Raw genomic sequence first — 9,859 nt, 5'->3', positions numbered from 1 at the left:
AGAGTCAGCATGGTTTTATGAAAGGGAAATCATGTTTAACAAATTAGAAATATAGAAACATAGAAATTTACAGCGCAGAAGGAGACCATTTCAGCCCATCATGTCCGCACCGATCGACAAAGAGCCACACGGCCCTCGGTCAGCAGCCCTGAAGGTTACATATAAATCTATGAACAGTGAGCAATGGCGGAAAGGCAAAGAGCACCTAGCCCAACCAGTCTGCCCCACACAACTGCGATATCCCTTGCATGGAAACATTCTATACTCCACCCCAACCAGAGCCATGTGATCCCCTGGGAGAGGTAAGAACCAGATAAAAATCCAGGCCAATTGGGGGAAAAAATCTGGGAAAATTCCTCTCTGACCGATCCAGGCAATCGAAATTTGTCCAGGAGATCACCCTAGTCATGTTCGATTCCCTGCAGTACTTACCATCGTATCTGTGCCAGCCAACAGGAGGTTATCCAGTCTAATCCCAATTACCAGCTCTAGGTCCGTAACCCTGCAGGTTACGGCACTTTAAGTGCGCATCCAAACACCTTTTAAAGTGGTGAGGGTTTCTGCGTCCACCACCCTTCCAGGCAGTGAGTTCCAGATCCCCACAACCCTCTGCGTGAAGAAACTTCCCCTCAAATCCGCTCTGAACCTTCCACCAACCACCTTAAAACAATGCCCCCTCATAATTGACCCATCCAATGGAAATAAGCCCTTGCTATCCACTGTATCCAGGCCCCTCAAAATTTTGTACACCTCAATGAGGTCTTCTCTCAACCTCCCCTGTTCCAAGTAAAACAAACCCAGCCTATCCAATCTGGTCTCATAGCTAAGATTCTCCATTCCAGGCAGCATCCTAGTAAATCTCCTCTGCATCCATTCTAGTGCAATCATGTCCTTCCTATAATAAGATGACCAGAACTGCACACAGTACTCCAGCTGTGGCCTAAGCAGAGTATTATACAATTTAAGCATAACCTCCCTGCTCTTGTATTCTTTGCCTCAGCCAATAAAAGCAAGGATTCCGTATGTCTTCTTAACCACCTTATTCACCTGGCCTGCTACTTTCAGGGATCTATGGACAAGCACTCCAAGGTCCCTATATTCATCTACACTTTTAAGTGGCCTATCGCTTAATGTATATAACCTTTCCTTATTAGCCCTCACAAAGTGCATTACCTCACACTTCTCCAAATTAAATTCCATTTGCCACTGCTCTGCCCACCTAACCAGTAGATTGATATCTTCCTGAAATCCATGACTTTCCTCTTCAGTATCAACCACACAGCCGATTTTAGTGTCTTCTGCAAACTTCTTAATCATACCCTCTAGATTCAAATCTGGATCATTGATATATACCACAAAAAGCAGTACTGAGCCCTGCGGAATCCCACTGGAAACATCCTTCCAGTCAGAAAAACATCCATCAACCATTACACTTTGCGTCCTACCTCTAAGCCAATTTTGGATCCAACTTGACACTTTGCCCTGGATCCCATGGGCTTTAACCTTCGTGACTAGACTACCATGTGGGCCCTTATCAAAAGCCTTGCTAAAGTCCATATACACTACATCGTACGCACTACCCTCATCAACTCTCTTGGTTACCTCCTTAAAAAATTCAATCAGGTTAGTCAAACACAATCTTCCCTTAACAAATCCGTGCTGACTGTCCCTAATTAATCCTTGCTTTTCCAAATGTAGATTTATCCTGTCTTTCAGGATTTTTTCCAATAATTTTCCCACCACTGAGGTTAACCTGACAGGGAAGTACTCGGCCTATCCCTTTTTCCCTTCTTAAACAAGGGTACTACATTAGCATTTCTCCAGTCCTCCAGCACCATACCCAAATCCAAAGAGGACTGCAAAAAATGATGGTCAAGGCCTCTGCTATTTCTTCTTTTACTTCGCTTAACAGCCTGGGATGCATTTCATCCGGGCGTGGGGACTTATCTACTTTCAATCTATATTAATGATTTGGATGAAGGGACCAAGTGTAATGTAGTCAGGTTTGCTGATGATACAAAGATGCGTGGGAAAGCAAGTTGTGAGGAGGACACTAAAATCACACTCCTCCTTGAGAGCAGTATCTGCATTGGCCCTTTCCTTTGTGAAAACAGACGCAAAGTATTTATTAAGAATCATACCAACATCTTCCGCCTCCACACACAGATTACCCTCATGGTCTCTAATACTTTCTTTAGTTACCCTTTTGCTTTTAATATATTTAGCGAATATCTTTGGGTTTACCTTAATTTTATTAGACAAGAATGTTTCATGCTCTCTCTTAGCATTCCTAATATGCTTTTTAATTTTACTTCTTAACTTTATTTCTCCAAAGATTCTATAGTATTTATCTGTCGGTATATGACATAAGCTTCCCTTTTTTTCTTTATCGTCTCCTGTAAATCCCAGACATCCAGGGGGCTCTAGAATGGTTATTCCCACCCTTTTTCTTTAAGGGCACATGTTTGGCCTGAGCCTTCCGGATCTCCTCCTTGAATGCCTCCCACTGTTCCGACACTGATTTACCCAAAAGTAGTTGTTTCCAGTCCCCTGTGGCCAAATCACTCCTTAACTTAGCAAAATTAGCTTTTCCCCAATTCGGAACTTTTATTCCTTGTCCTTATCCATAACTACTTGAATCTGATTGAATTACGGTCACTGGCACCCAAGTGCTTTCCCACTAATACCCCTTCCACCTGCCCAGCTTCATTCCCCAAAACTAAATCCAAGACCGCCTCCTCCCGTGTTGGGCTTGCTACATACTGACTAAAAAAGCTCTCGAATGCATTTTTAAAATTCCGCAACCTCTATACCCTTCTCACTATATATGTCCCAATCAATTTTAGGATAGTTAAAATCCCCTACTATTACTGCCCTATGGTTTTTGGATTTCACAGAAATTTGCCTACATAATTGCTCCTCTATCTCCCTTCCACTGTTTGGGGGTCTATAATACACACCCAACAGTGTGATCGCCCCTTTTTTATTTTTCAATTTGACCCATATTGCCTCATTTGATGATCCTTCTAACATATCATCCCTCCTCACCGCTGTAATAGTTTCTTTAATCAATACCGTGACCGCCGCACCCCCCCCCCACCCCATTTTTAACCCTCCTCTCTTTCTTGTCTAAAAATCCCGTAACCAGGAAATTGATCTACCAAACCTGCCCCTCTTTCAGCCATGTTACTGTAATGGCTATAATGTCATACTCCCAAGTGTCTACCTGTGCTCTTAGCTCATCCGCCTTATTCACTAAACTCCTTGCATTAAATTTATTCGAGTTCTTTGAGGATGTAACATGCAGGGTGGATAAGGGGAACAGGTGGATGTAGTGTTTTGGATTTCCAGAAGGCATTTGATAAGGTGCCACATAAAAGGTTACTGCATAAGATAAAAGTTCACAGGGTTGGGGGTAATATATTTGCATGGATAGAGGATTGGCTAATTAACAGAAAACAGAGAGTCAGGATAAATGGGTAATTTTCCGTTTGGAAAACAGTAACTAGTGGGGTGCCACAAGGATCGGTGCTGGGGCCTCAACTATTTACAATCTATATTAATGATTTGGATGAAGGGACCGAATGTAATGTAGCCAAGTTTGCTGATGATACAAAGATGGGTGGGAAAGCAAATTATGAGGAGGACACTAAAATCTGCAAAGGGATATAGATAGGCTAAGTGAGTGGCCAAAAATTTTGCAGATGGAGTATAATGTGGGAAAATGTGAGGTTATCCACTTTCGCAGAAAAAATAAAAAAGCAAATTATTATTTAAGGGGAGAAAAATTGCCAAGTGCTGCAATACAGAGAGAACTGAGGATCCTTGTGCATGAAACACAAAAAGTTAGCATGCAGGTACAGCAAGTAATCAGGAAGGCAAATGGAATGTTGGCCTTTATTGCAAAGGGGATGGAATATAAAAGCAGAGCAGTCCTGCTACAACTGTACAGGGTATTGGTGAGGCCACACCTGGAGTACTGTGTACAGTTTTGGTCTCCTTATTTAATGAGGGATAAACTTGGATTGGAGGCAGTTCAGAGAAGGTTGACTCGGTTGATTCCTGAGATGAAGGAGTTGACTTATGAAGAAAGCTTGAACAGGTTGGGCCTATACTCATTGAAATTCAGAAGAATGAGATGTGGTCTTAATGAAACATATATGATATTGAGGGGGCTCGACAAGGTAGATGCAGGGAGGAAGTTTCCACTCATGGGGGAATCTAGAACTAGGGGACATAGTTTCAGACTAAGAGTTCGCCCATTTAAATGAGATGAAGAGGAATTTCTTCTCTCAGAGGGTTACAAATCTGTGGAATTCTCTGCCCTAGAGAGCTGTGAAGGCTGGTTCATTAATATATTTAAGGTGGAGATAGACATATATTTGAGCGAAGGGAGAGTAAAGAGTTATGGGGACAGGCCAGGGAAGTGGAGATGAGTCCATAATCAGATCAGCCATGATCTTATTGAAGGGCGGAGCAGGATCGAGGTGCCAAATAGCCTACTCCAGCTTTTATTTCTTATGTTCTTATACACACACACTTATATAGAAACACACACATATAAAACACACACTTATGTACACACGCACATACGCACACACCCTTATATACACTATATATAAACACATACGATATATAAACACACACTATATATATATATATATATATAAACACACTTATATATACACACTTATATATACACACACTTATTTGTAAACACACACTATATATACACACACACTTATATATTAACACACTTGTATATATACACATACTTATATACACACACACACGTATAACCACAACACATACATACATATAAACACACACATATATATAAACACATACTATATATAAACACATACACTATATATATATACACACACATATATACATACACAGACACATATATAAACACACACATTTATATACACATATACACTTTTATATATAAACATGCTTATATATACACACCCAATTATATATAAACACACACACTATATATACACACACATACACACTTATATATGCACACACATATATATAGATACACACTTATATAAACACACACACACTTTATATATACAAACACTATATACAAACAAACTATATATACACATACACTATACAAACACACACTAGTACACACATATATACACATTTATATAAAAACACAACCTTTTACACACACATTTATATATACACACAAACTTATACATACACATACACTATATATAAACACACTTATATACAAACACCTTTATATATAAACACGCACTTATATATACAAACATACACTTTATACATAAACACACACACTTATAAACACACACATACGATGATTATATATAAACACACACTTATATATATTCACACGCACACACATATAAACACACACACACACATACACACACACACACACACTTAAATATACACACACTATATGTACACACTTATATATACACACTATATATATACACACACACACACACTTGTAGATAGACACACATACATACATAATTATAAGCACACTTATATACACACACTGCATATTATATATATATGTAAACACACAGACGAAACGCGCCAGTATTAAAGGCCCCAAACTGATCTCCTGTCTCATGTCCTTCCAAATGATGAGTTTTGTTTCTCCGGCTATGTCCCAGGTCTCACAGGTTGCAGGTAGGATTGGGGTACCTGCCCACTCTTCTGACTTGTTGGGTGTTGGGTAACACAATGTAGATTGTGCCAAAAATGCACTTGAAGCGGGATTTAATCAGTCACATTCAGGACTTGGTACATGTCCCCTGGCGCAAATATGATATATCACCATTAGAATATAACACACAGAAGGAGGCCATTCGGCCCATCAAGTCTGCGCTGGCTCATTCGAAAAGTGATCCAGTTAATCCCACTCCCCCTTCTTGGGTCATGGGTGACACTGGCGAGGCAGTATTTATTGCCCAGCCTGAATATCTCTGAGGGCATTGTGTCAACCACATAGTATGGGACTGGACCAGACAGGAAACGGGTTGCAGATTCCCTTCTCTGAAGGACATCAATGAAAAAGGTGGGTTTTTATAACAATCTGGCATCTTTCATGGTTATTTTAACAGCCCACAAATGACCAGATTTATTCAATTTAAATTCATAGCATGCCATGGCGGGATTTCAAAACGCAAACCTCAAAGTTGCTGGTCTAAAACCACTAGGTTATCGTGCCTTCTAAAATGTTGTAAAATGCAGGAGTGATTTATTCTGTTAATCAAACCAGAAAGTGTATCAGAGACTTGCAATATTCCAAAAGTTGTTTTTAAAAACAATATATGCAGTTTGATATCATTTGGGCCATGGAGCTTTCCCGTTATATTTTAATGTCAACATTGGTGGCATTCTTTCAATCACTAGATGTCATATAGCTATGGATTGTTGGCTATGTGTGTCATGTAACGGAAGAAGGTGCAATATTTTGAGATATGAGGTGAATGATCAGCCATGATCTTATTGAATGGTGGTGCAGGCTCGAAGGGCCATATGGCCTACTCCTGCATCTATTTTCTATGTTTCTATCCAGCCTTGTTGGCCATCCCCGAGAGACCAGAAAGCCCCAGTTCTCCACGGCACATTTGCTCATGGAGGCCTGAGGAAATCAGCTGGTCACTCTCGCCAATATGTTTCCAAGCGCTTGTCCATCTTCTCAAGCTCACGGTTGGCCATCTACTGTCCACGGGTTCACTAGATGCCCTCTGCAGCCGCTTGGCAAAAGCGTGCCCAGGTTACTGAGCGAGACTGACTACCATCATGTGGAATACCCAGTATTGATTTTGGGGGGAGTTTAACTTGGGTATACCATTCGGATTTTATGTTGTGTGTGTGTGTGTGTGTGTGTGTGTGCGTGTGCGTGTGTTACAAAGTAGTACGTACACCTGCTTCAAGTCAGCAATTGGGAGCAATAAGGTAGTTAAAAAAGGCATACAGAATGCTTTTGCTTATTAGCCAAGAGCATAGAATACAAGAGCAGGGGGGTTATGCTAGAACTGTATAAAACAATAGTTAGGCCACAGCTGGAGTATTGTGTGCAGTTCTGGTCACCACATTACAGGAAAGATGTGATTGCACTGGAGAGGGTGCAGAGGAGAGTTACAAGGATGTTGCTTGGACTGGAGAATTTTGGCTATGAGGAAAGATTGGAGATGCTGGGTTTGATTTCTTTGGAACAGAGGCGGCTGAGGGGAGACCTGATTGAGGTGTATAAAATTATGAGGGATATGGATAGAGTGGATGGGAAGGACCTGTTTCCCTTGGCAGAGGGGTCAACAACCAGGGGGCATAGATTTAAAGTTATTGGTAGATGGTTTAGAGGGGGTTTGAGGAAACATTTCTTCACCCAGAGGGTGGTGGGGGTCTGGAACTCACTGCCTGAAAGGGTGGTAGAGGCAGAAACCCTCACCACATTTAAAAAGTACTTGGATGTGCACTTGAAGTGCAGTAACCTACAGGGGCTACGGACCGAGAGCTGGAAAGTGGGATTAGGCTGGGTAGCTCTTGGTCGGCCGGCGTGGACACGATGGGTCAAAAGGCCTCCTTGCGTGCTGTAAATTTCTATGATTCTGTGTGTTGTACCCCTTTTTAAGTTGGAGTCAGCCGCAGTGGGAATTTACCCTGTCGTCAGTCAGTCGGCGGCTGGCCGAAAGAGGCAAAGGGATAATGTGGTGGAAGGAAACAATATTTCTTGACCATCAAGTGTTGCCTGCAAAAGAAATCTTTAACTGAGGTCCCGCGTAAAGCAGCCACTGCCCTCCCCCACAAGATGCTGTGTGTGGGGGGGTTTTGAGTGTAAAAGTGCCAAGTCCCTGTTTACCCAAACCTTCGCCCCTCTGCATTGATGGGGCGTTGAGAATGGGCAGGGATGCAATCCAGTGTTTGGGTTCTGTAACCCGGTAATAACAAAGAGGTTAAAGTAAGTTGTGCGGTTTAAATCAGGGGTGTGTGTTTTTTTTTATATACAAAAGGCAATACGTTAACCATCGCATTACTAACGAGAGAGGTTCAATTGCAATTAAGGGCGAAGGTTGCATAAGTCAAACAAGAGAAAAATAAGTCTGACAGCCTGACTGCCTGCCTCTCTTCCGCACCAGGGTGTCCTTGGAGATGGAGCACGCGGTGTCCACCAGTACGCTCTCGGCCTTCCGCGAGAGATGGGCGCCGGAGGGACTGGAGTGCATCGTTACCCCCGGCAACCACATTTTAATTTGATTTTATTTATTTTACAGTTTGATTTGTTTTAATTGCCAGTTTTAGTGTCCCCCTCCCCTTTTATAGGGGGCACTTGTAGAATTAATGATTTTATGGCCCCCCCAAATTTTTTTTTTTTAAAGTCAAAAAAATTAAGTCTGAACGAGACAAGCCAGCGATTTCCAATTACATTGAATCGCCGACTGCACCATCCCTGTGCAATAATGACCCTGTTCAGCTTGCCAGAACCTTTGACAAAGTCAGGGGTACAACCGATGACAATGAGGTAGGAGCAGTCCTTCCTTCCAACAGCTACCGTGGCAATAGTTGTCGCTGTTAATAGTGTGTAACTAGTTTCAAATTGTGTGTGTGTGTGTGTGTGTGTGTTTTAAACCAATTTGGGGGAAATAAAGTCTGTCGATTGCAAGAAGGTCATTGATTGGGATCGAGCTGTGTTTTTGACAATTGGCCGGGTTTGGCGGCTGTCCCGGGACTGTGGGGATGTGAGCGGCTATACATCAACGCCAGGATGATGCCAGGCCACCGCGCCGCTCTCCGGAAAGGTGCGTCCTAAATTTAAATGAATTTTCAGTTTCTCACTTTTTGTTTTTGAAAGAAGCAGTACCTCCTTCCACTGACCCCAGCAGCGGACTGCGCTGCAAAGTAGGGCACCGAAGTTTGCCGCTGGAGAATGCTGTCTGTGAAGCTGCAAGGGTTGCATTTCATGCACCGTCAGCTAAAGCAAGTCCTGGCACAGTCTGAAACTCCCAACCAGCGCAGCTCCCCAAACTCAACACAACTAACCCGCAGCAACAACAGAAAGTGCAACTTTGCTTCTCAAACAAATGCTTGGCTTCTGATGTAACGCAATTGGATCTCAATTAGGCCGAACTTTAAAAATCAAAACTTGATGCGGTATTTATTTTTTGTTTAATTAGCCTTTCTATAAACAAACCTTGTTCACATACCTTCGATATAATCCGGCCCCGCAGCTTCCGAGTGTGATAAGTTTTATTAAAAGTTTTCAGTTAGCAGTTGGAAATCCCGACCAAAGGCAGAAAGAATCAGTCCTCTCGGAGAAGGCATTTAATGTTGCACATTCCTGAAGCGGAGTACAGGTGGTGCGGGGATGTAGAGGGTGAAAGTTGTCTACATGTTTGGACCCCAGCTCTCTCACACACACACATACATAGACACACACACTCCGACCAACCGGCGGCTCACGGGAGCACAGGCCTGCTATTTTTAAAAGACACTGGATCCGTTTCTCTCTCACACTTCAGTGTCTTGACTTGCACTGGCCCCAAGTTTGTCTCGAGCAGCTGTCCAGATCACTTTGCAGTGGGTGTTTGGGGACTGATGGCCGAGCGGGGACCCACCCAGAACCGACAGGTTGCCAAGCTCGCTCCTCCCGGCCCATTGCTGGTCCTGTTGCATTTTTCCATTTTAAAAACAAACTCGAAACTGAAAGCACCCATTGTGTTTTCCTAGCTCCCCTATTTAAACCCGAGTTGTCCTCAGGGCTGCCCTGGCTTCAGGTTCTTCGGATTTCTGAAGTTCATGCTGATGTTCGGGACATTTCTAAAGAGCCCTGTTTTCATTTAAACTATGAGAAAGAACTTGC

At 42.5% G+C, this 9,859-nt stretch overlaps 1 protein-coding gene across 2 annotated transcripts in view; it reads right to left on the bottom strand.

The window, feature by feature from the left end:
• fgf13a (fibroblast growth factor 13a) overlaps window positions 1-9,466 on the bottom strand; it is a 755,468-nt gene extending 746,002 nt beyond the window's left edge. For both annotated transcript variants that reach the window (XM_070882897.1, XM_070882899.1), the window contains exon 1: window positions 9,204-9,466. The gene's annotated coding sequence lies outside the window, so the exon portion shown is untranslated. The remainder of the gene's footprint in view (window positions 1-9,203) is intronic.
• Window positions 9,467-9,859: the final 393 nt, after the last annotated feature.

This window comes from Pristiophorus japonicus, chromosome 6, assembly GCF_044704955.1.
Source record: "Pristiophorus japonicus isolate sPriJap1 chromosome 6, sPriJap1.hap1, whole genome shotgun sequence".
NCBI lineage: Eukaryota > Metazoa > Chordata > Chondrichthyes > Pristiophoridae > Pristiophorus > Pristiophorus japonicus.
Note: the sequence above shows the minus strand (reverse complement) of the source record. Positions and strands in the feature narration are given on the sequence as shown.